At 39.9% G+C, this 25059-nt stretch overlaps 1 protein-coding gene across 1 annotated transcript in view; it reads left to right on the forward strand.

The window, feature by feature from the left end:
* Positions 1–12065: 12065 nt before the first annotated feature.
* LOC127620705 (prickle-like protein 2) overlaps positions 12066–25059 on the forward strand; it is a 124944-nt gene continuing 111950 nt past the window's right edge. Inside the window, exon 1 of the mRNA XM_052093899.1 lies at positions 12066–12219. The gene's annotated coding sequence lies outside the window, so the exon portion shown is untranslated. The remainder of the gene's footprint in view (positions 12220–25059) is intronic.

The following is a 25059-nucleotide window of genomic DNA, read 5'->3' on the forward strand; positions in this document are numbered from 1 at the left end:
ACACACACACACACACACACACACACACACACACACACACACACACACACACACACACACACACTCAAATCCATCCTTGTTTATCCAATAAATTGTTCAAGCCCTGATACTATTTCTGAAGTGACATTTTTGAATTACTAACGAAGGCTTGGACGAATCATTGCTTTTGAACCAGCAATGACAGATTCTGATCCGTCACGTAAGAATGTAGTTCCATGCACAAATTAGTTTTTATGATCGTACTCAGTTTTTCCAAAAAAAAATTTATTTACTTGTTCATTGAACTGTTGAATATAAGCAATATCACACTTGTAATCGTGCTATATGGCCCTAAATCAGCACAGCTGTGATTTCCTACTGCGGCCAAATCACAGCAGTGCTGATGTAGGGCCATATCGCACTCTTGCTAGTTTGATATATAATGATCTGCATTTGTGTATACTTACTTGTAAGGTGGGGTGCCAATGCATTTGCATTCAAAGCAAATGTATGATCCTTGAGAAAATCAACATATGAACTTTCTCACAATTAGCAACTCTTCCTGAGGCACCACAACCCACTGAGCAAAGATTGCAAATTCACACTTCATTGTTGCCCTTCCACATCTGTCCCATTCTCTCCCCTCTCCTCCATTCCCCTTCAGCTCAGATTCACCTCAACCTCACCTAAGATCTGGATGTAACAAAATATCATATCTGATGTATACAAATAATGTTACTAGGCATGTTTGGTATCATTTAAAATGTCTCAGTGCGACTGGTATAGTGTTCTTTTCCCAGGTTTGTAAAACTTTATGACAACAAAATTATAAGGTCTTTGCCAAATACTGAATAATTCTGGAGGTCTATCCTCCAGGCAGGTTAAACACCAGGAAGCCAAGAACCCATTCACCCACAACTTCTCATTGTTCAAAGGATAATATAATTTGGTACACAATGTGTATGTCACGTTCCTGTGTTGTCTGCCCCATGTTTTCTGTTTCACATGCCACTTTTCACGTTCCATGTCACGTTGTCCTTGTTGTCCGCCCCGTGTTTCACTGTCTGTGTAATAAAACTGCTCTGTGTAAGAAACTTTCCCATGGTTCCCGGCCCTCATCACCACTGCCACAGTGTTATTGTCTGCACCTGAATATCGTTTGTTATCTTCCTGTGTCACTGTATTTATTGTATATTGTATACATATTGTTTATATGTATTATTTAACCCCGTTTGTTTCTCCATTCCCCTGTCGGTCTTTGATGTATGTGGACGCCTGTTATCCATGCTGTCTGTCTTGGTTTATTCCCCGGTTACCCCTTTTGTAAGCCTTCCATGTTTTGTTAACCCTTTGTATGCCTTCCGTGTTTTGTTTTACCTTTTCCCATCGTGGATGTTTCCTTTGTTCGTGTTTTTTTGTGTTGCCTTTTTATTTAATAAAGTGTCGCTGCAAGTAGATCCTCGTCCCGTGTCTGCCTTCACCTTCAATCGTGACAGAAAGACCGACCGCAAATGGATCTAGCAGCGGTTTTCACCGAATTGGCCCAGGCAAATCTGATCGTTCGTGAGTACTCACGACTCTTCTCCACTGTTGCCATCCACACCGGGTTCGACGACGCCTCCCTGAAGACCATCTACCGGGTCGGGTTACCATCATCCCAGTGGAGGGAAGCGCTGGAACCCGGAGAGCACACGTGGAGGGAGTACGTGAGTCTCGTTCTGAGGAAACTCACGGCCGAGGAACCACCCCTCTTGATTCCGGCTTTCGAGCCTGAGCCCATGCCTACCCTGATCGATGAGCCATCGCTGCCAACTTCGTCCGCCCGGAGGAGGAGAAGAAAAGCGTCCGCTCTCCAGCTCACGCCGGCCACGATCAGCGAGCCAGCACCCACGCCTGCCACGGTCAGCGAGCCAGCACCCACACCTGCCACGGTCAGCGAGCCGTCCCTGAGCCATCGCCTGTAGCCTCGACCGTCCCTGAGCCAGCGCCTGTAGCCTTGACCGTCCCTGAGCCAGCGCCTGTAGCCTCGACCGTCCCTGAGCCAGCGCCTGTAGCCTCGACCATCCCTGAGCCAGCGCCAGTAGCCATGACCGTCCAAGAGCCAGCGCCAGTAGCCATGACTGTCCCAGAGCCAGCGCCCCTCGAGCCTTCTAGGGCTCCGCCTCCCGAGCCTCCCAGGGCTCCGCCTCTCAAGTCCTTCGAGTCTTCCAGGGCTCCTCCTCCCGAGCCTCCCAGGGCTCCGCCTTTGCAGTCTCTCGAGTCTTCCAGGGCTCCTCCTCCCGAGCCTCCCAGGGCTCCGTCTCTCAAGCATCTCGAGCCTCCCAGGGCTCCGTCCCTCAAGTTACTCGAGTCTTCCAGGGCTCCGCCCCTCAAGTCACTCGAGCCTTCCAGGGCTCCGCCTCTCAAGTCTCTCGAGCCTCCCAGGGCTCCGTCCCTCAAGTCACTCGAGTCTTCCAGGGCTCCACCTCTCAAGTCTCTCGAGCCTCCCAGGGCTCCGCCTCTCAAGTCTCTCGAGCCTCCCAGGGCTCCGCCCCTCAAGCCTCTCGAGCCTTCCAGGGCTTCACCTCTCAAGCATCTCGAGCCTTCCAGGGCTTCGCCTCTCAAGCATCTCGAGCCTTCCAGGGCTTCGCCTCTCAAGCCTCTCGAGCCTTACAGGGCTCCGCCCCTCAAGTCTCTCGAGCCTCCCAGGGCTCCTCTCGAGCCTCCCAGGGTTCCGCCCCTCAAGTCAGTCGAGCCTTCCAGGGCTCCACCTCTCAAGCATCTCGAGCCTTCCGAGGCTTCGCCTCTCAAGCCTCTCGAGCCTTCCAGGGCTCCGCCCCTCAAGTCTCTCGAGCCTCCCAGGGCTCCTCTCGAGCCTCCCAGGGCTCCGCCCCTCAAGTCACTCAAGTCTTCCAGGGCTCCGCCTCTCAAACCTCTCGAGCCTTTCAGAACAACGCCTCTAGAGCCTTCCAGGGATCCGCCTCTCAAGCCTCCCGAGCCTTCCAGGGCTCCGCCTCTCGAACTTCCCGAGCCTCCCAGGGCCCCGCCTCTCAAGTTTCTCGAGCCTTTCAGAGCTCCGCCTCTCAAGTCTCCCGAGCCTCCCACGGCTCCGCCTCTCAAGCCTCTCGAGCCACTCAGGGCTCCGCCTCTCGAGCCTTCCAGGGCTCCGCCTCTCGAGCCCCCTGAGCCTTCCACAGCTCCGCCTCCCGAGCCTCCTATGGCTCCGCCTCCCGAACCTCCTACGGCTCCGCCTCCCGAGCTTCCTACGGCTCTGCCTCCCGAGCCTCCTACGGCTCCGCCCCCAGAGACTCCCGAGCCTCCTACGGCTCCGCCTCCAGAGCCTCCCGAGCCTCCTACGGCTCCACCTCTAGAGCTGCCTACGGCGCCACCGCCCTCGGCTCCACCTCCTGAGCCATCCTCGGATCCGCCTCCAAGGCCTTCCTCGGCTCCGCCTCCTGGGCCTCCGGGCCCTCCCTCAGCTCTGCCTCCTGAGCCTCCAGAGCCTCCCTCAGCTTCGTCTCCAGAGCCCCTCTCAGCTCCGCCTCCGGGACCTGTCCCTGTCCTGAGGCCGCCTCCCAGGCCTCCTGGACCTGTCCCTGTCCGGTGGTCCCCTCCCAGGCCTCCTAGACCTGTCCCTGTCTAATGGCCGCCTCTCAGGCCTCCTGAACCTGTCCCTGTCCTGTGGCCACCTCCCAGGCCTCCTGGACCTGTCCCTGCCCCTTGGACTGCCCTCTTGCCCTCTGTGCCCCCCGGACTACCTGTCCGCCCCGTGTGCTCCCCTTGGACTGCCTCCTTGCCCTTGTGCCTCCGTGGACTGCCTGATTGCCTCTTGTGACTCCTTGGTCTGTCTCTGTGTCCCTTGTGCCTCCTTGGTCTGTCTCTGTGTCCCTTGTGCCCCCTTTGGTCTGTCTGTTCTCCCCCTCGTCTAGCCCCCCTCTCCTTGAACTTTTTGTTTTTTCTATTTTTTTGTTGTTGTATAGGACCGTCTGGAATCCGGTCCTTTTGAGGGGGGATTATGTCACGTTCCTGTGTTGTCTGCCCCGTGTTTTCTGTTTCACATGCCACTTTTCACGTTCCATGTCACGTTTTCCTTGTTGTCCGCCCCGTGTTTCACTGTCTGTGTAATAAAACTACATATCCCATGGTTCCCGGCCCTCATCACCACTGCCACAGTGTTATTGTCTGCACCTGAATATCGTTTGTTATCTTCCTGTGTCGCTGTATTTAACCCCGTTTGTTTCTCCATTCCCCTGTCGGTCTTTGATGTATGTGGACGCCTGTTATCCGTGCTCTCTGTCTTGGTTTATTCCCCGGTTACCCCTTTTGTAAGCCTTCCGTGTTTTGTTAACCCTTTGTATGCCTTCCGTGTTTTGTTTTACCTTTTCCCATCGTGGATGTTTCCTTTGTTCGTGTTTTTTTGTGTTGCCTTTTTATTTAATAAAGTGTCGCTGCAAGTAGATCCTCATCCCGTGTCTGCCTTCGCCTTCAATCGTGACAGTGTATGCTGTCTGGATATTTAAGGAAGGCTGGTCCAGAGCTCAGGGTTCTATGTAGTCAGCTGACACACACCTCAATGTGTGTAAATTTAATAATAGGAATCTGCATTCAGATCTCCCATGCATTGCAATTACATGTAGTTTTCTCAACTGCCAGGTATGTTCTTTGACATGTTTCTGTAATGTATGTTTTAAATCCTACCTAGCAAATAAATTGTTACTTTTAATTTATTCTGTATTCCTCTGAAATCATTTATATCAATACTGGGTCTTTAAAATGTTAGAAACCGCTCTGGAGGAACTGAGCAGGTGAATACCATTTTAAGAATCATTTATACCATAACTGAGGCTTTAATGTAGGAGGAAGATACTTAAAGACTATCAGTTTGAATCTCATTATAAACTGATCAAAATGTAAATGAATAGAAGAGGATTCAGAGTAATCAATCACTTAGAAGAGTAAAATCAAAGAATGATCACAAAGTATTAATCTAAATTAGAGATCAATTTAAAATTGGAGTCAGATTAATATAAAATTGGAGTCAAATAAATTAATAATGGAATGAATTTGTAAAGTGTAAATTATTAACAATAATTGCTTTACTTCAGAGCTCAGAAAAGATAGAATAATGCAGAGACCTTCAAGAGGCAAATCTATATATTTTTAGCAGGTTGCCTGCATTTTTACTCACTAAAAAAGGAACCACTGATCAGCTCTAACAAACTAAAAAAAAAAAAAAAAATGTTCAGGCACATTTAAGTCCCACTGGTTTAAAAAAAAAAAAAAAAAACAGATTACAACTTTCATTATATTGATTATATGAAGGTCACATTAAAAAGGAATATTCCAGGTTCAATACAAGTTAACACTAGAACGGTTGAGCATGCGGTCATCTGACCGTTAAGCTTTAAGAAACAAATCTATATTTGCACTCGATCAAATTCCAGGGCCCTACTTTCTTGACTTTTCCTAGATATTTTAGTTTTATCGCCCAGTGCGCTTAAATTTTCAAAATCGCACCAGGAAAAGCTAGTTTGAAGGTACTTTGCTTCTAACTCTATGAATTGATGGCCGCGTCACGCTTGCGTTATAATTATTTGTACCGTTCAATGCGATTCTCTTTTCTCCCAGCAAATGGTGCAGGGGCTCACTTGTTGCCCTACAATAATTTTGTATGCATTTGTGTAGCATATAAATATATATCTTTTAAACCTTTCTATTAAAGGGTCAATATTGACTCTAACTAAATCACACACATTTCTGGGAATAAATTGCCCAAATACTTAATGCCCTGTTTGGGCCACTGGAAGGAGTCCGGCTGAAAAGCCGTTCACCCATACCTTGCAAGCAAAAATTGAGATTACAGTGAGGCACTTACAATGGAAGTAAATGGGGCCAAATTTTGGAGAGTTTAAAGGCAGAAATGTGAAGATTATAATTTTTTTAAAGTACTTACATCATATATACTGATAAAACTTGAGTATTATTTGAGCTGTGAAGTTGTAAAATTGTAATTTTTTGGTTGTTTTAGTATTTACTGTGTTACGTTGTGATGGCACCAAAGTTGTAAAAATGGAAATTATTTTAAACATAAAAGGTTAGTGATTTTATCACACTAAAGTCATGTTAAAGGGACAGTTTGCCCAAAACTGAAAATTCTGTCATCATTTACTTACCCTCATGCCATCCCAGATGTGTATATTTCTTTCATCTGCTGAACACAAAGATTTTTTGAAGAATATTCCAAACCTGTAGGTCCATACAATGCAAGTAAATGGTGATCAGACCTTTTGAAGCTCCAAAAAGGAGATTAAGTCAGCATAAAAGTTTAATAAAATGGTTTAATGAATGTCTTCTAAAGTGATTCAGTTTGTTTTGGGTAGCCTCGACCATTTCACAGTACATCTTGACAGCAGTCTCCTTGGCCATCATGAGTCTAAGCTCCATTACACTTCTTAGTGCCATCTAGCACTCTGTGCATGCATCAAGCACTGGGAAGTGTAATTGAGCTTGAAATCATGATTGTGCCTAGAGACCGCAATGACAAGATGTACAGTGAAGGAGTTACATTTTAGTTTGTTCTCACCCAAAACCGATTGGAACGCTTTAGAAGACATTGATTATTACATTGGATTAATTTTACACAATTTTCTTTCAGTTCCATTCTATTTGTGTTAGATATGTTAAAGGGAGTAAAGCTTATTCATGAGGATTTTGAAATGATCAATTGCTCCAATGTCTTTGAGCATGTCACTCACGGCAAGCTCAAGTCTATGAGCCTTACAATGCCAACCTGTTCTCAAACACTTTTTACGAAGTGTCTGCTGCTGTTTTGTTTTATCTGGCACCGTGGATGTCACTGCACAGCTCACCCTCTCTGTTGCTAATTTCAGGTGTCAATGAGCCCACACTCAGACATGTACGGCAGCCCAGTCTTAGATTTTCCATTATCAACCACAGATATACAGCCTGCTTTTTCTGTTCTTGAGACCAATTTTATTTTGGGGGAGTAACATCCTTTCTCACAGATGACATTTCCTCATCCATTAGGCCTACATTGATTTCTGACTGATCCACCTCCTTGTGTCTCTCGCTGTCCTCCTGACTAGCATTGGTATTAGCAGTGTTATTCAGGGGTGCGTTTTCACTTTCTAGTAATCTCTTTGGATTAGGAACACCATCAGCTTTATTTGCTGCAGTTTTACAATGAATACATGCTTGATTGTCTTTTTCGCTAATATTAGCCTACTTTTATTAGAATTTATCACCAGTTAGATGGTCGCTCTCCACTTTCCTGTGTTCACTGCACATGTAACGATAAGCATCAACTAATGAGAGAGATTTTGCCCTGATTAGGAAAGCCACACACACCTTCACTCTCTCTCTCCCCCTCTCTCAAACACATACACACATAGACTGTGAATGTGCCTGCATATACAGGCAGTTGATGCATGCATATGAGATACTGGACTATTTCTCTTCAGGAGTTTAATAATAAAGATGTCTTTATATTCCTTCAGTGTTATATAAATCTCCTGACCTCTTCACGCACATGCTCTTGATGTGCACATCCACTGTTGTTGGCACCTTCATCTTCTGTTGTTCACCGACATTTACATTGTCTTGCATGTCTTACCATCTTGTAGAAACACTAATAAGTGCAAGAAATTAAATACTCCTATGAGTACAGAGTACGCACGCTTAGACAATCAGGAGAAACAGTATACTTTGAGCTTTATGCCACAAATGTAATTCTGGCGCAGGCTGCACAAGCTGTGTGACATGCCCTCATCATTAAATACCATGTACAAAACTACACAAGGGAAAAGAAAATTTGACCTAGATGTTGACAAGTTTTATTATGCAGTGTAAGAACTTTGACTCACTGATGCTTTTTATTTGCTTGAAAGTTCATTTACACATTGCAGATCAATGAACAAAACAAAATGAGGTTCCTTCAGGAAACTACAGTGCATTATGTAACATGCATCCAAGCATACATAAAACACAACGAGCTATGTTTGCATATATATATATATTCTGACGGCGAGCCTTTGTGGTGCTTGTCAGCGTCGCCCTGGGCAACAGTGGAAACTAAGTCAATGAGCATGGAAGCCTAATCAGCACCACCTGAAGCTACTTACCTCTCATCAAGGAGAAGTACAAAAGGAACCAGCCAGCACAGAGAAGGTAAGCATTGACCTCAACAGAGGACTAACTTATTTCTCTCTTAAACTGCAGATAGTCTTTGACCAAGCCTTCTTCCACTTCACGCCCCATGAAGACTCTCACCTCCACACCCTTCATCTGGCAATGTCTCCTTGGAACTACCAAAATTAATCACTGCCCTCCAACTACATGCTCCTTGCATGCCCCACTTGTGCACTGTTTCAATAAAAATCACTTTGGGAAACACTTGCTTCAAAGAAACCATTGTTTGTGCCTCTTCTGCCACAGTGTTGGAGAATGCAGGCACCTGAGTGAGGCACACAACTAACTTGCGTTTCTTTTTTGTGTTTCCACAGTGTTGTTGCAACACCTTGCTGATGTGACACTTTGCCAGCACAGCATTACCAGCAGAGAAAGTCCCCTCACCCACTAACAAAGATTGAGGTACATGCCTTTCTTGGGTTGGCAGGGTATTATCGATGCAATATCCCACATTTCAACTCAATAGCCTACCCCTCACATACCTGATACAAAAGGGACTGGACAAAAGGTAGTCTGGACAACAGTGACAGAAAAGGCCTTTGCCAATCTGAAGTAGTGTTTTACCTCTGAGCCAGTCCTCCATGCTCCGGACTTCACTCTTCCCTTTGTTCTTCAGACTGACTCTTCAGAAACTGGGATGGGGCCATCCTGTCTCAAGAATTTCACAGAAAAGGAGAATCCTATCTTATTCATAAGCCGTAAGTTGTCCCCTGCTGAGCAAAACAATGCCGTAATTTAGAGAGTGTCTTTGGCGATAAAGTGGGCAGTCCTGGAGTTGCGCTATTACTTATTCTGTCACAGCTTCACTCTATTAACAGAACATGCGCCCTTGCAGTGGATAGTGAAGTTGCAGGACACTATTCACAGAGTTTCACTCCAGGCTTCCACTTTACCATAAGGCACAGAGTAGGGGCAGCCAATGGCAACACAAATGGGCTATCCAGGATGCTCCTAATCCTATCAGGTCTGGTGTGTTCCTTTCCCCTACCTACCCGCTACACCCCCAAGCTCGGGGTGGTGGGTGTAACAGTGAGCCTTTGTAGTGTTTGTCAGTGTCGCACTGGCCAATGGTGAAAAGTAGGTTAACAAGCAGGGCAGCCTAATCAGCACCACTTAAAGCACAGAAAGCACAGAGAAGGTTAGCTCTGACACCAAGAGAAGACTAACTTATGTCTCTATCCCATTGCAGAAAGCGACTCTTAACTACTGCCCTGCTCTTGGACCAAGCCTTCTCCTACTTCATGCCCAATGAAGACTCCTCACCTCCACACCCTTCATCTGACAATGTCACCTTGGCACTACAAGATGAATCACCACCCTCCAATTCCACAGTCCACCTTTTCCCCTCCTTGCTGTACAATTATTATTTTTTAGTTAATCGGCGATTTTAAAAATGCTGAAATTTGACACAATATATACTTTTACTGTCAAAATGCATTTATTGCCATTTTAGGAAAATGTTACAATTTAATGCTTTATTAACATTTTCAAAACAAAGCCTTCTACAGTATAAAGATAGAAATGTTTACCTCACTCTGTTTTGTGTTTGTCGCTCGATTGTTGTTTGAGTCATGTTGCTTACCACCCTCTCCCTCTGCCCTAGTATAACCAGTTACATGTTCTGTGTATTGGTTACCAGTCTGCGCTGTGTGCGTCAGGATTGTGGTTACCATCCTGCCTGTTGCCTCACCTCTTTTGACGTTCTCCTGAGTTCTCCTCAGCGATACCTCTCTGCATTGTAACTGCTTTGCCCACGACCACTTCGCACCCAAGCCTATGAACATGGCATCCTTCATGCTGCAGTCGGTGCTAGGGTTCCCCCCATTTGAAGGTTTACCAGCATTGCTGTTTTGTTAAATAAATATCAGATTATTGTCTCCGCACTTGGATCTTTTATCTCATCCTTCCTTACACCTTGGGTCTTTAGAGACTCGGGACATCATTCCACCCCCTGTACCTCATCCATTTTTTGTAGTTGTGCCCACACCTCTTTAGTATTTCTCAATCTATCTCTTATAAATAGTGTGACACACCAAAAATTCCAAAATTGCAAACAATTATAATTTTATTAATAATGGTTTTTAAGTATCAAAAATGTATAGGAGTATCGTTTTTTGTATATGTTTTATTTTTGCGCTTCCATAAATTGCATTTTTTTTATAATTAGTTTATATTTATTTAAATGTACTATCACAGGATATCTATTTCTTTGTGTAATATAAGAGAAATGAGTACTATATTCATACAAATACATACTATCACTATTTTATGTAATTTATATACAACAATGAACTATCAACAGTGGTGAAATATCAGTATTTTATATGCATGTACAAATACATAATATACATTTTAATTCTTAATTAAGGTGTCACTGATATTTCAGTGAAAGAAACAACATCGTAGTAAACTTGAAGCAAGGACGGCACATGTGTAGATTATGTGTAATGTGTAGCTCAATAAGTGTTTGACAGCCAGTTGCATCTCGTGAAATTACAGTGTGAAAATAATGAATCCTGTTTTTGATTTGTCTTGATTTATTGCATTATCTCTTTAATTTATGATGAATAAAACATACAAATATATATAAAAAAAATACATTATATATATATTTTTTTTTATTTTTTTTTTTTTTTTTTTTTTTAATTTTTTTTTTTCAAAATGTATTGGAAATATTTGTAATATTATTACAATTACACTATCTGGGCATTTTTTTTTTTTTTTATATATATACTGTAAGTGCCAGGTCTTTAAAGACCTGAATATGTAATAGTGTTTGAGAAAATTATCATGCATTTAAGGGTTAATGGAGAAAAATAATCTTGGGGGAACCAGGCTCACTTAGGGGGCCAGTTCCCCTCTGGCTAAACAGCATGAATATAATGCCAATATTAGGTGTTTATTTGTTTTACAAGTCATGGTTTAAAATTAGTAAACTAAGTAAGTGTTAGGGTCCAATGTTTAAACAAAAAGATTTTGTATAAACTGTGCGATTAAGATTAAATTCTTTGAAGTCTTCCATGACTTAACTGCAGAAGTGTACACCGAGAGTATAATGGTCAATTATGACCATAGAATGTCTATGAGACTGCTGTGTTATGCTGCTTTATGCTAAGCTTGTAACTTACCCTTGGCTCCGGGTGGACATGTTACAAAGGTTCAACCGTGACAAAATTTGACAACATGAGTTGCCATGTACTAAAGTCATTCCACCAGCACGGTTGGGCATGTTTGAGCACCTTTACCTAACCATGTTGAGAAATCCGGGCTGAGAATGGTTTGTAATTGTTCTGTGCTGAACCGTGCTTCAGTGGAAATGCTACTATAAACTTTCCTCACTGATGGTGGAAAAGCAGCTATTGTTGGCAACGTTGAAATTTTGACCATAGTTGGCTAATGATGGTTTTGGGAAACGCACCCCCTTTTAGCCAGGATGCTCAAACAAACCGATCAATGTTTTTAAATCACCTACAGTTTTTTACATCCTTTAGAAAGTTAACCTGGAATATTCATCTGAATCTCAAAAATCTTAAATATGCTTGATTTTGTCCCGCACTTGCTTGTGACTGACAAATGTGTTCATATGCTTTGACATGAGTGGTATTTTGACATAATAAAATACAACTATAATACAAAAATAATCAAAATTGTTCCCCTCCTTGTTGTTTTATTAGTGCACTATTAGTGTTCATCTTGTTGTTCTTTGAAGCTTCAAAATGTGCCCACCTCTCCTCTCTCAGCAAGCCCCCTTGTGTTTCTAATTAGAATCAGTCATTCAGAATCGGATTGGTCCAAAGCTGATGACTCACTCCTACAGGATTTTGATGAAGGGGAGGGGAGCACTCACTCTACAGTAACAGCACGCTGCTCTTCACACTATAATAATAACACACCAGAATACAAGAAGGCCAAGATTTCAATCCCTTTTTGACACAAAAGAAGATTGCTACCAACTCTAACCTCTTAGACAACCACCACACCTGCAACATACAGACTAGAGACCAACAAGCCAAAAAGGGGAGAAATAGACAGACTAGGAAGACAGAAATCAAGGTAAGTCTATCTGATGGCACAGATTCTGACTGTGAGTATTAGAATGGTGAATTATCAAATCAGTAGTGCGTATAAATGTGTGTATGAAAGAAATATTAGCCTATATATATATATATATATATATATGTATAGAGTATATTAATAGGAAAAAGCCAAAGGAAAGTTAATGTTGGTTTAAGTATTTTGTTGTTGTATGAAGTGTATTTAATATATTCTACTCTCATATATAGATGTTAAATATTAGAGTGTATTGTTATATATCATATAAGAGATGTTATACAAGTACATCATTAGAAAACAGGAATCATTGTTAATCATGGTACACGTATTGTTGTGCATCCTTGAGTGTAACATGCAACTGGTTGTTATAATGGGAATGCATAGAAATCTACAGAAAGTTGGTTATTATTTATTTATTTCGATGGGTGTTGGCAGAGCATATTGCGCAGTTGTAGGTGCCTTTAGTGTATTATGCGCGCGCGCGCGTGTGTGTGTGTGTGTGTGTGTGTCTGTGCACGTGCGAGCATGCTTCCCATGTGATTTAACATGCTCTTTAAATGCTAGTGTCATCCGTGTGTCTGTGTGTTCCTCTGCATATTTTAGGTGATAACATGAGGGAATGTGACTGTACAAAATAACAGTTTTAGACGAGCGTGCGTTTAAATGATTCGAGTTTGTTTAGTTGTGATTATTTCAATTGTGGCGCAATTCAAATGGCTCTAAATGTATAATGTATATAAATATATGCATATCGATATTGTACATTTTATTTAGTTGCCGTGCATTATGACACAGTGTGTGTGTGTGTGTGTGTGTGTGTGTGTGTACAGTAAATGGATATATATAAATGTTAGTGGATATCTTAAACTGCAAACATTAATTTTTTTATCAGGGTGTGTGTGCACATTGTGTGCACAGTCAGGTGTGATTGTATGTTATGCAATGTGTGCAGTTGTTGTGCAGTGTGGACGTCTTGAGCTCTGAGATACTAGTGTCTATGTGTTAAGAGGTTTGTGTATGTGTATTTTCAAGCATTCTCTGCTCAGTAATAGCGTGGGTGGCAAGTGAGAGATCGTTCAGCCTGTGCAAGTGCAGAATGTGTGTGTGTGTGTGTGTGTGTGTGATGCTGTGAGAGATGAGTGTTAACTGAGCTGATGTGATTTTGGCTATCTCTCCTCCTCCTCCTCCTCTTCCTCATACTTTCATATCTCCATCCAGAGGGGCTGATCTTCCTGTCTGCGGTTTTCATGGCTTTGATCTGCTGTACAAGTTCACATATGACCGAAGACACACACACACACACACTTATATATATATATATATATATATATATATAAAATTGTGGGGAATCTCCATAGACATTTATACAGACCTAATGATAATTTCTATCCCCTAAACCTAACCTTCATAGAAACGTTTTTTTAATTTTTTTTTACAGTTTTTAAAAAAAACAAAGTTTAGAATATTTAATAAGCCATTTTCCTCATGGGGACTGCTGGCTGGGCCCCACAATGTAGGTGTGTGACAAGGAGGAGGGCGGGGCCGGCCCCTGATGACACACGGCCGGCCCTGAATCGGGCTAATCAGCCGAGAGGAGGATAAAGATTAGCTGAAGACACCAGTTCAAGAGAGAGATGCACGCGGCCGTGTTGCATGTGTGTCTGTTTATGTTGAGTTTTTATAAAATTTTATGTTTACTGTTCAGCCAGTTCCCACCTCCTCCTTGCCCGTCCTTATCTGTTGCTAGGTGAGCTCAGGTTTTACTATCCTCGTGGGATACATGTAGTATAAACATGTACACACACACACACACACACACACACACACACACACACACACACACACACACACACAAACAATTCATCAAAGTTAGCTGCTTGACTTGATTTAAGTGAACTCAAAAGTAAGCACATTATGGCAAGCCAAAATGATTTTTAATATTGTGTAGGATATTCATTTGAGATATTTTAATTCAATTTCCACTAGTGAAAATTCAAATTCTTGATGCCAGTTACTGTATTAGGTTTGCACTAGTATAAACATCAAATCTTTCAATAAAAAGTGATGTCACAGAAATATACGTTCTTGATAATAAAAAACAGATTTCAAAAGCTGTAATTTTTTATATGTAACTTTATTTTCAATAGTAGAATTTCACATTGATCTGTCATTCATTCCTGTTTAAAACGTAATTACAGTTGACATTACAATCTCACAATAGTTCTTCTTACTAGAAAAAATAGTTTTTCACAAGTGGCAATGTTTTTTTTAGATAACAATAATGTGATTGTAACTACTAAGAAAGCCTTTTAAGATATCTTATTAAATTGAAGAGTATGATATCTCAAATCCGTTCCCTGATATCTGCAATTAAAGGAGCAGTCATGTCATCATTCAAACACAATAATTATTAGTTTACGATGTGCACGTTGTAGAAATTCCCTATTCACAGTCAGCCATGATTACTTTAATCCATGAGCGAAAGTGTCCAATAACAGGATGGTTACTGAGATTAAGCGAATAGTATTCGGCTGGTCATGTGATTCTTAAATGGCCCCCATGAGGAGACCCTCTCTGTGTAGAATAAAACAGCTTTTATAAGGTTACTGATATGACTGGAGTCTTCATCTCATGCGAGTGCTCATGATTTTATACATGTTTCAAAATTACACTTGATTTATTTTGAAAACGTTTTAAATGAGGAAAAATGTACTGAGTGCACCTTTAACATTGCCACTAGAAAAACCAAATTACAGATCAGACATGACCATTTTCACTACTAATAATTCCATTTCTGGTATCAAGAATTAACATTTTAACTTGTGGAAATTGAATTATAGATATCTGTTATTCATATCCAGCACATTATTATATGTTGAAATGCCTTGCAAAAAGACAACGTACAGATCGGTGATCAGCCGATCCTGTCTAGATTCAGGTCTGATCATTTTTTAATTGCAGCACACACATAATCACACATACATTTTCAGTGATTTAGCTCTGTTTCACTCACTCCCAACATGCATGCTCTCCTGGTGATCTCAATCTCTCATCAGTCATTTATCCCAGCGCAATTTTGTGAGAACCTCGATTAGAATCAGAGATATATGTTTGGCATATAAACTGCACAGCGTCTTCATGCAGTTGCTTGATAATTATTAAGTGATTTGTGTTACATCAAAGAAGGTAAACAAGTCTTAGATATTAATGATTTCTCACTAGAGCAGTTTTGAAGCTTGGAGTAGATAAACAGTATCTCTTTTATTGTTGAACTTATCTCTGCTGTGTGTAATGCTTTCATGGTGTTTACTGGTTGCCAGTATGTCACAATTACTTTTGATAGTGACAACAGAATTATTCTTAACAGCTTTGAATTCAATTAAATGTTGGCATTTTACAATGAATGTAAATTTTACAGTGTGTGGCATTAACAAATAACTGCAGATTTGAACTTCTATCACAGCAAGATCCTCCTATCTAATCTAAATATCGTTGACAGATTGTATTGACAATCACAGTGGTAAAATATCAGTATCAGCCTTAAATGTCCTGATCGGTGCACCACTAGTTTTCAAAAATATTTCCCCAAAACTCCCGCCATCTGCATTGGTGGAAAAACAGATAGCATCGGCCCAAACTCACACTAGTCGGGTCTATCCGAAAGAAAAGAAAACAGAGCAATGTTTTCATAGTTGTGCAGAGCCACAGTGTTTGTGATGATTTACTTATAGTTGACCCTGCAGCTATTCAGCTTGGATACAAGACCAGTACTTTATCATTGAAAATTTAAGTGCTAATTTTAGATGACAGACGCAGGCGGTCCTGACTCTAAAGATCTGATTGATTGAGCACATTAAAAATTAACCAGGAGATGAATTATAGATACTTATTGACCTTATATGTGCACTTCACACACACTGCAAAATAAACACAGTTGAATGAATGGGTTGAATACTTATTGAATAAGCAGCACGATGCATACAGTCAGTTTACTTCTAGATTTCACATAATTTACAGTGTAGATGAATCTTCCAAAGGAAATGACAGAAATGCATAATAATAAATGCATTATGTAAATACTTTATTTTGTGTGCTCAGATGTGTGTGCGTGTGTAATAAAGATTCCATTTATGTTTATTTGGGGCATGAAGGGCCTTACTAAAGGGTTCTTGTGCCCATTGCTCCTGGATGTTATATTAGTTTACACAATCATTGAAACATGGTGCTATTTAGAGCTTTTATGAAGCATTTACATATTTATTTATTTATTTTGTACTTTTATGAGGGTATTTTTCTTCCAACCATATTCAATTAAATCAATGAATTGAAAAACATTCTCAATTTGAATAATTATGGCTGTAAAAGTAGCTGTAAATAATGCTGACATAAAAACACACTCCTAGAATACATTTAAATAATTTTCTTAATAGAGATATAATGATAGTTATGTTATTTGCCCTAAAACATACAACACCGTGAAACAACATCAGGTTTTTTGATCAGACAGATAACATTAAGAAATGTAATCAAGGCTTTGATGACACAAACACCTTTTTTCCCCCATTATGTTACTAGTAGTTTTTGATATTCAAATCTTGGGTTTTGTTTACAACATACATTGGGCCTTATTCATTAAACTTTTGGAAATATGTGAGTAAATTCAGAGTAATTCACGTGTAAAATGGACCTTCACAAAGACTTCTCACCAGTTACACAAACGCTTGCTACTGCCCTTTATTTGTTAGTAAAACGTGTGTATGTTAGTGAATTCCAAACATTCGTAAATAGAGGGCGCTTGGACATTCATTCTCAATTATCATAATCCACTCCCATGAAAACACCATATAAGAAAGGCACCAGACTCACTAGTAAGTGTTGTTAACATCTATGTGGAGCAGTTTTTATGAATGAAGGGCATTCACTTCATAAAGTTTTGATTTAGCAAGCACAATAGTGTCTCAAAAAAGGTGATGACTTACTCTTATCTCATATTTATTTAGTATAAAACATGTTAAGTTCATGACAGCAGGAGGATGTCCACCACTAACTTTGCTGGTTCAGTTCGCAGTACATCTCAAGCATCATCTGTGAAACTTCTCGGGTAAATCATGATTGTAACAGTGATATACTTGCAACTGGAAGAATCTTCAGAGAAATAAATAAAAAGCCTGAAGAAGTTCTTTGATCAAACACTGTAAAATATTACTGATTTGCAAGATATACGACTGTGTGCAGGGCTTTTAATAATTCTTTTCTCAGTTTTATTGTGTACGCACCTGTCTGCAATGTTTATTTATGGGTTTAACAGCATTAGCATTGACCATACGTTATCAACTGAACACTAATTACAGATACCTATATTACATTAGAGGACAAACACAAATTACGTCTTTCCATGAACCCATGTCAAGCTCTTCTGCTGGAAAAATTATAAGAAGAGTTGGGGAAAAATTTTACTTTGAAAAAATACATTCAAGCATTAAAGAAACATTTCTAAATAAGTATAGGATATGATTTAAAAGGAAAACAAAGCTTCTTTATTTTACAATTATAAGTTCATTTTAAAGGTTCATTTCACTAATTTAATTATAAGTAATTTTTTTCATTACCCATTTACTTCCACTTCTATCAAAACATAGTCATCTCAGGGAGTCACGTGATGCCATATGAGGATCGGACGTGTGAACGGCAAGCTCTGCACACTTTGCTAGTTTTAGCTGCACCCCATAAAAAGAAGGAAGGATATTTGTCTTCTTAAGCATAAGAAAAATTATATAGTGTTTCTTCAAGAAATGCATCTTTCTCTGCAGGAAGCTGAAAAATGTGGGAATTTGTTTATAGTGCCTTTTCTAAGTTCTCAAGATACAGACTGAATTGGTCTAAATCCGAAGCTTTGGGTCTAACAGCGTACTGCCCGGTATTTTGACACTTTAAGAAAAATGTTTCTGAGCAATTTGGTGGATTACATTTACCTATGACTGGGAAGGTTGATGCTATTATAATGAATTGTATTCCAAAATTCATCTACCTGCTTCAATCTCTCCTTATAGATGTCCCCCTCTTGTATTTCAAGCAATTTGATAGCATAGAAAATTCCTTCATTTGGAATGGTAAACATCACAGATTACATTTCAGTAAGTTACATAGGCCGATTGACAAAGGTGGGCTTGGCCTACCGTCTTGGTTACTGTTGTAACCTCATTTTGTCGATGTAGTGACACTAGGGGTCGCCCTTGGGAGCCTCAAACACCTCTGATATTTGAAAAAAGACCAATGAAAATTTCAGAGTTTGCATGCCACTTCCCCGGACATGGCATAAAAGAAGCTGGCTTGCTACCACTCATTCAGGTTTGAGCTGAGGAGCCGAGACAGAATCCTGGCCATTTCAGCGGGTAGTTCAGTTTTGTGGCTTGAAGGACACAACGTCTTATTTCCTCCATCAGGGAACGGAGGTTACAACAGTAACCAAGATGTTCCCTATCTATCACTCACTCAATGTTGTGTCGATGTAGTGACACTAGGGGTCCCTATACAAAACGCCACAACCACTGTGTTACGAGGACTGGCAGTTCAGGTAGGCCACTGCGTGCTTAGTAGCAAGTGCACTCAGCCCCCAGGTAACCTTCCCAACACCCCACGAACATCACAAGGTCCCTCGTACCCCAAAAGGGGGAGGGGGGGTACAGGACATACTTGCAATGGGAACAGGCCACGCCAGCCACTTCAGCCTTTTCTCCCACAGTAAAATAATTCAGCCAGATGTATTCATGTCGGGGAAGGTGTTCTTTTTCTCAAGGGGATGATGACGCACCTGCGGTCGTCCTTAAAAAAAAATAAGAGTCCATGAAACTAAATCACAAGCATTAAAAACCTTTAAAAGTGTATTTTCTGGCCATTGATAAGAGGACAAAGGAGAACCCCAAAAAGAAGTTTTGCTCATTCTGTAACACTATGCAGTACTGCACAAATTATTGTGCAAACTTCAGCCTTTTGTGTAACGAAATCACAGGCTTGGTTGAAGTCAAAGACAATGTGTTGGATGCGTGGGTGCCAGCCTCTTTCAGAACTAAACAGAAAAGAGTTGTCCATTCACACAGTGTTTCTGCAATCAGGATTGGGTTGATCCATTTAAAGTACCTCAGAATGCCAGGAGCAGCAGTCATTTTTGACATTCATCAGCTCTCTGTTCTGTGCAGTCGAGTGGAGAACCTCTCTAGATCTACCAATGTACAGTGGGAGACCTGTCAATGCTAAAGGTGAGAGAAGATACTGGAGACACAGTTAGGAATCATTTAGGGTTTGGTGCTTCATTGTGAAGAAAGAGACTTTATTTTATAAGCAAATAATAGTGTGATACATTTCCCATTTTTGGGTTACCTATAATTAAATGAATAAGAACCATCTTAAATAGGGTTATTGCATGTCAAATCAACTTTCAGGAACGTCCCAGGAGTAAAATTGTTATTCTGTTAATACGTTTATCCAAAAGATGATAAACATAAATGATGATGAAAACCAAAATGTTATATTCCATGGAATAATATTTACTGAGTAACTCACTATTTAATGGGGGGGATCAAAATTATCATTTTCACTTTTAGTTTTTTTTTAGTTTTGATAAAAAATCATGAGATGTCAGCATCATTATTTAATTTTTACACAGATATAGTTGGATCTATTACTAATATCAGTTGACTTTCAGCACCTCTTGTTGCATTACATGCCAATGATGTTAGTTCATAAATGGGGAAAACACTTTATTTTGTGTTGTTTTTCCAAATTTGTCGACATTTTTCAAAACTTTTAGAAATACTAAAGATATCTTAATATCTTTTCAGATTCTGGTTCAGAATAAACCTTTCTTTCTGAATCTTAATTTTAAGGCCCTGTATGGTTAGATCACAGAGATATTATGCTCTCAATAGCCACATTCACACATGCAACCAGGTAAATTATTGTTGGGTTGCCCTTACTGGTAAATGTACCTGATGTGCTGTTCACACATGAAACTACTTTGTCTTTTTTTCCTCTGTTTTGCTACCATTCTCACGTCAGCACCAAATGCCATTAAACTAAGTGATGTTGTTTGCCAGAAAAGAGGGCTTTTAGTTTGAAAACATGGCGGGGTATGATTTTGTAGCTGAATGTATGTGGTTGGTAATGTTGGTGGGTTTTTTCAGCTTTTTGCTGACAGTTTTCATTTATCCACTTTCTCGAGACTCAATGACACTGTATGCGACGACTTCAAATGAGACTGTTGAACTAAAGAGAACAAAATGTTGTCGCTAAGATCCGAAGGCGGAGACGCTATATTAAGCTGAAAAGAACACTAATATGTACGTATATCGCTACACAGGGATCTGCACGAACAACGTGGGTTCATCTGTGAATACATGGGAAATCGCTAACTGTTCCTTTCAGCTGTCGGGAAATGTATTCATCCGCTCGGATGAAGAGAAGCGCTCTAGTTTCACTATCTGACCAGTTTGTTGACATTTTTCTTACTTCCGAGTCACAGGTGTTAAGTGGCGCAGAGTAGCTGTGTCATCTCCGTCAGGACGTTATTACATCAGTGTGACTTGCCCTCGTACAAACTCAAACCGGTAACCTTCTGGCTCTGTGTACACACCATCAATAAGAAAATATATTGGTAATGATACAACTTCACATTAACGAAAATAGCCAGAGCAAAATTAACTAGTGTTTTCAAAAGAGTGTGAATGCGACTAATGTGACACCATTTGAAAATTGTTACATTTGACCTCTTTTCATTGGTTGAAATCCAAATGTTGGTCAAATTGTGTGAAGTACAAACATTTTTCTAATTAGAATAATTGCTGCCAACTAATGATCTCCAGCTCTCATCTGTGGTATTAATATTCCAATGGGTTAGTCACCTGCCATCACATGAAATTTATGGAATAATGTACTTGAGACTATCCAGCAGAGAGTTCCCTTTCTTTTGTCTACTCGTGCTCTCCTCCATTTTGTGACTGCGTCTGGTCTTACATATATACCACAGAAGCTCCAAAACAACACAAAGTAATGACATAAGAAAAGCAGCTCTCATAATCCTTTAATTGTACAATTTCAAAGTCGCTGAAGCAGAAATCCTCACATTTGTATCCTGATCCATCTTGCTCTCATCATTTGACTTTTTTTTTTTTTTATACATGGAAACTTTTTGATTGTTTCTTTTTGAAAACATTCACAAGCAGGTTTTCGGATAAATATGTGTGTGTATGTGATTCATGAATGAGACAAAATGTTCTATTGTCCTCACTTTCTCTTGTTTTTTGAATGTTCTTGTTGGGTACTTGCTTACATAGAAATTTCGCAATACTCGAGAGAATGATTTATATCCTCTAATGCTGTACAGTCATTTTTTAGTGTGAAAATATTCATCTTTATATTCTCACTCAACTGTTATCCAAACTTTCATCTCCCCACTACTGCAATGTATGTCACATTGTACCAGATCAAAAGGTTACAGGTCTTCAATATGAAACTGAAGTCAAACTCCTCACATACACTAAAACATTTGCTCATATATTAAAACTTTGCTCTTATCTCTTGTGAAATTCATCAGCTGGTTCAACCTTACTTTAATTTAAAAATAAAATATGTTTTGAGATACGTGGTGAGTTGTGTGTGGATGCCGTGGAGAATAGCGTGTAGCCTCCACAAGCGCCACGTGATAAGATGCGCGGATTGACGGTCTCAGATGTGGAGGCAACTGAGATTCGTCCTCCACCACCCGGAATGAGGCGAGTCGATATGCCACCACAAACACTTAAGAGTGCATTGGGAATTGGGTATTACAAATTGGGGAGAAATTATTATTTTTTCAATGCAACATGCTTACACTTTTTTAACTATACTAAGTATAAACTTCAATGCGTAACTTGTACAACACTGATTGTGTGGATTGTTGAGGACAAACTGCACACATTTTTTTGTGGTAAAGTAAATAGAGCAGAAAAGATTAAGAATGTTCTTCATTGAATAAGTTAATTTTAGCATGAACTTGAAAATATTAAGTAAATTCCCCATTTGTTCGCAATTCAAACGTGTAAAATCAAATGCTCTAGCTTATAAGTAAATATTATTTATGATTGTGTAAGATTTCTTTTTACAATGCTTCATCATTTATCAATCCTATCTATTAATTTTGTGCACAAGTGTCTGCCTGCATCTGCGTGTGCAGCTCAATATTTTGTCCCAACTGCCAGTTATGCAAGGTGATGTTGGCATGCAATAAGCTTTCCTGAGTAAGGCTTCCATATGTCATGTGGTACTTGATTAAATGTGTTTATGAGGAAAATTCTAAATGGGATAAGTTCTAATGCAATTTTTATTTACATTTTATTAAATATATTTAAATATCATGTACATCAGATTTGTTAGTTACTGTATTTACTGAAATGTTTAAGTAAAATGTACTCAATTTAATCAATATTATGTCATGAAGTTTTGTAGATTTGACTTAATTGTATACCATTAAAATGTACGTAGAAAAACTGTGCAAAAATTTGCTAAATAAGATGGTAAATTTTATGGTACTTTAAGCGATTATACGTACGATTTTTGCTGGATAGATAATAAATAGGTGAAAAAAATCTCATAGACTAACTCTAAAGGATGAACCTGAGCCATATATTAAGACCATAATTTCATAAATTGGGCTTCCATCGACATATTTGAATGCAAATTTTGGAATATTGCATGAAAATGCTGGATGGAAACACCAAGATGTGAATAAAGTTCCCAAAATGCGCATAAAATCTTAGTAAATGTCTTATTTGATAAGAAGACATGCACATGACCTAAGTTGGAAACACATTTACTGAATATATTGCTATAGAATTTAAATAGGAATATAGATCTGCATCAAAAAAGACATGTGACTTTGCCTCAAGCCATTTTATGTTATGTATTTTGCCATCATATTCTCTAATGTGTAATCTAAAGCTCTGACCGTTTAGTTTAGGTGCAATCTTAAATGCAAAAAAAAAACCAAAAAGATTTCATTTAGGATGATTTCCACTTTCCCTCTATGATTACATTTTTACTCCCCTGTCGATTAGGTTTAGGGTTGGGTCACGTAAATAAAATATGCATTCTTCTTAACTACAGCATATATCATTTAAAAACACCTAGCTGTAAAACTCATTAACTTTGTAACTTTTTTTATTCATTTTAAAATTAAGTTATTTTTAACAACTCAATATACAACTCACTTTTGGTGCCCCTCTGTGGGCATTTCCCCTGAAAACTGAAGCTGACACGTGTCCATACATTCAAAAACATTTCCCACTTCGATCACTGGGGGCAGTGCTTCGAATTTCAGTAAGAACAGACCCAGTTTTGCTCAAGAAATGCAGCCTCTGAATTCACAGTGAGATCAGTCCATTGGGAAATATAGCATTTTTCCTCCAGCTTTGAAATACAGGGTTTTAAATATAGCATTTGCACCCAGTAAGCTGTAATTTGGTGAGCTATACTTTTTTTTTCAACCAATATCTGGTTTGCTCAAAAACCTTGAAATTGAATATAAGAAATGTTTGCCTTTCTTTATATTGAGATGAGTTTCATTATCTAGAATGATAAATTACCTTATCTGTGCTGTACCGTGTCTAGATTTGACAGGAAATCAAGTAGGCCTATTTTGCATGCACAGCTGAAATCTGTTGATATCTCACATCTGGACTATGCACTCATGATGTCACTAGCATTAGCCTTCTCTGCTGACTGAGTGAAATGAGTAGATATTGAATTTGTGGTGAAGAATATAATTTTGCATTTTAGCACGACTTAGTTTGGGTGCTCCAACAGTCATTGAAGAGCAGCATACAGGTGAAACTCGAAAAATTAGAATATCGTGCAAAAGTTCATTAATTTCAGTAATTCAACTTAAAAGGTGAAACTAATATATTATATAGACTCATTACAAGCAAAGTAAGATATTTCAAGCCTTTATTTGATATAATTTTGATGATTATGGCTTACAGCTTATGAAAACCCCAAATTCAGAATCTCAGAAAATTTGAATATTGTGAAAAGGTTCAGTATTGTAGGCTCAAAGTGTCACACTCTAATCAGCTAAACACCTGCAAAGGGTTCCTGAGCCTTTAAATGGTCTCTCAGTCTGGTTCAGTTGAATTCACAATCATGGGGAAGACTGCTGACCTGACAGTTGTGCAGAAAACCATCATTGACACCCTCCACAAGGAGAGAAAGCCTCAAAAGGTAATTGCAAAAGAAGTTGGATGTTCTCAAAGTGCTGTATCAAAGCACATTAATAGAAAGTTAAGTGGAAAGGAAAAGTGTGGAAGAAAAAGGTGCACAAGCAGCAGGGATGACCGTAGCCTGGAGAGGATTGTCAGGAAAAGGCCATTCAAATGTGTGGGGAGCTTCACAAGGAGTGGACTGAGGCTGGAGTTACTGCATCAAGAGCCACCACACACAGACGGGTCCTGGATATGGGCTTCAAATGTCAAACGTCTTACCTGGGCTAAAGAAAAAAGAACTGGTCTGTTGCTCAGTGGTCCAAAGTCCTCTTTTCTGATGAGAGCAAATTTTGCATCTCATTTGGAAACCAAGGTCCCAGAGTCTGGAGGAAGAATGGAGAGGCACACAATCTAAGATGCTTGAAGTCCAGTGTGAAGTTTCCACAGTCTGTGTTGGTTTGGGGAGCCATGTCATCGGCTGGTGTTGGTCCACTGTGCTTTATTAAGTCCAGAGTCAACGCAGCCGTCTACCGGGACATTTTAGAGCACTTCATGCTTCCTTCAGCAGACAAGCTTTATGGAGATGCTGACTTCATTTTCCAGCAGGACT

The sequence above is a fragment of the Xyrauchen texanus genome, chromosome 27 (assembly GCF_025860055.1).
Source record: "Xyrauchen texanus isolate HMW12.3.18 chromosome 27, RBS_HiC_50CHRs, whole genome shotgun sequence".
In the NCBI taxonomy this organism is placed as follows: Eukaryota; Metazoa; Chordata; class Actinopteri; order Cypriniformes; family Catostomidae; genus Xyrauchen; species Xyrauchen texanus.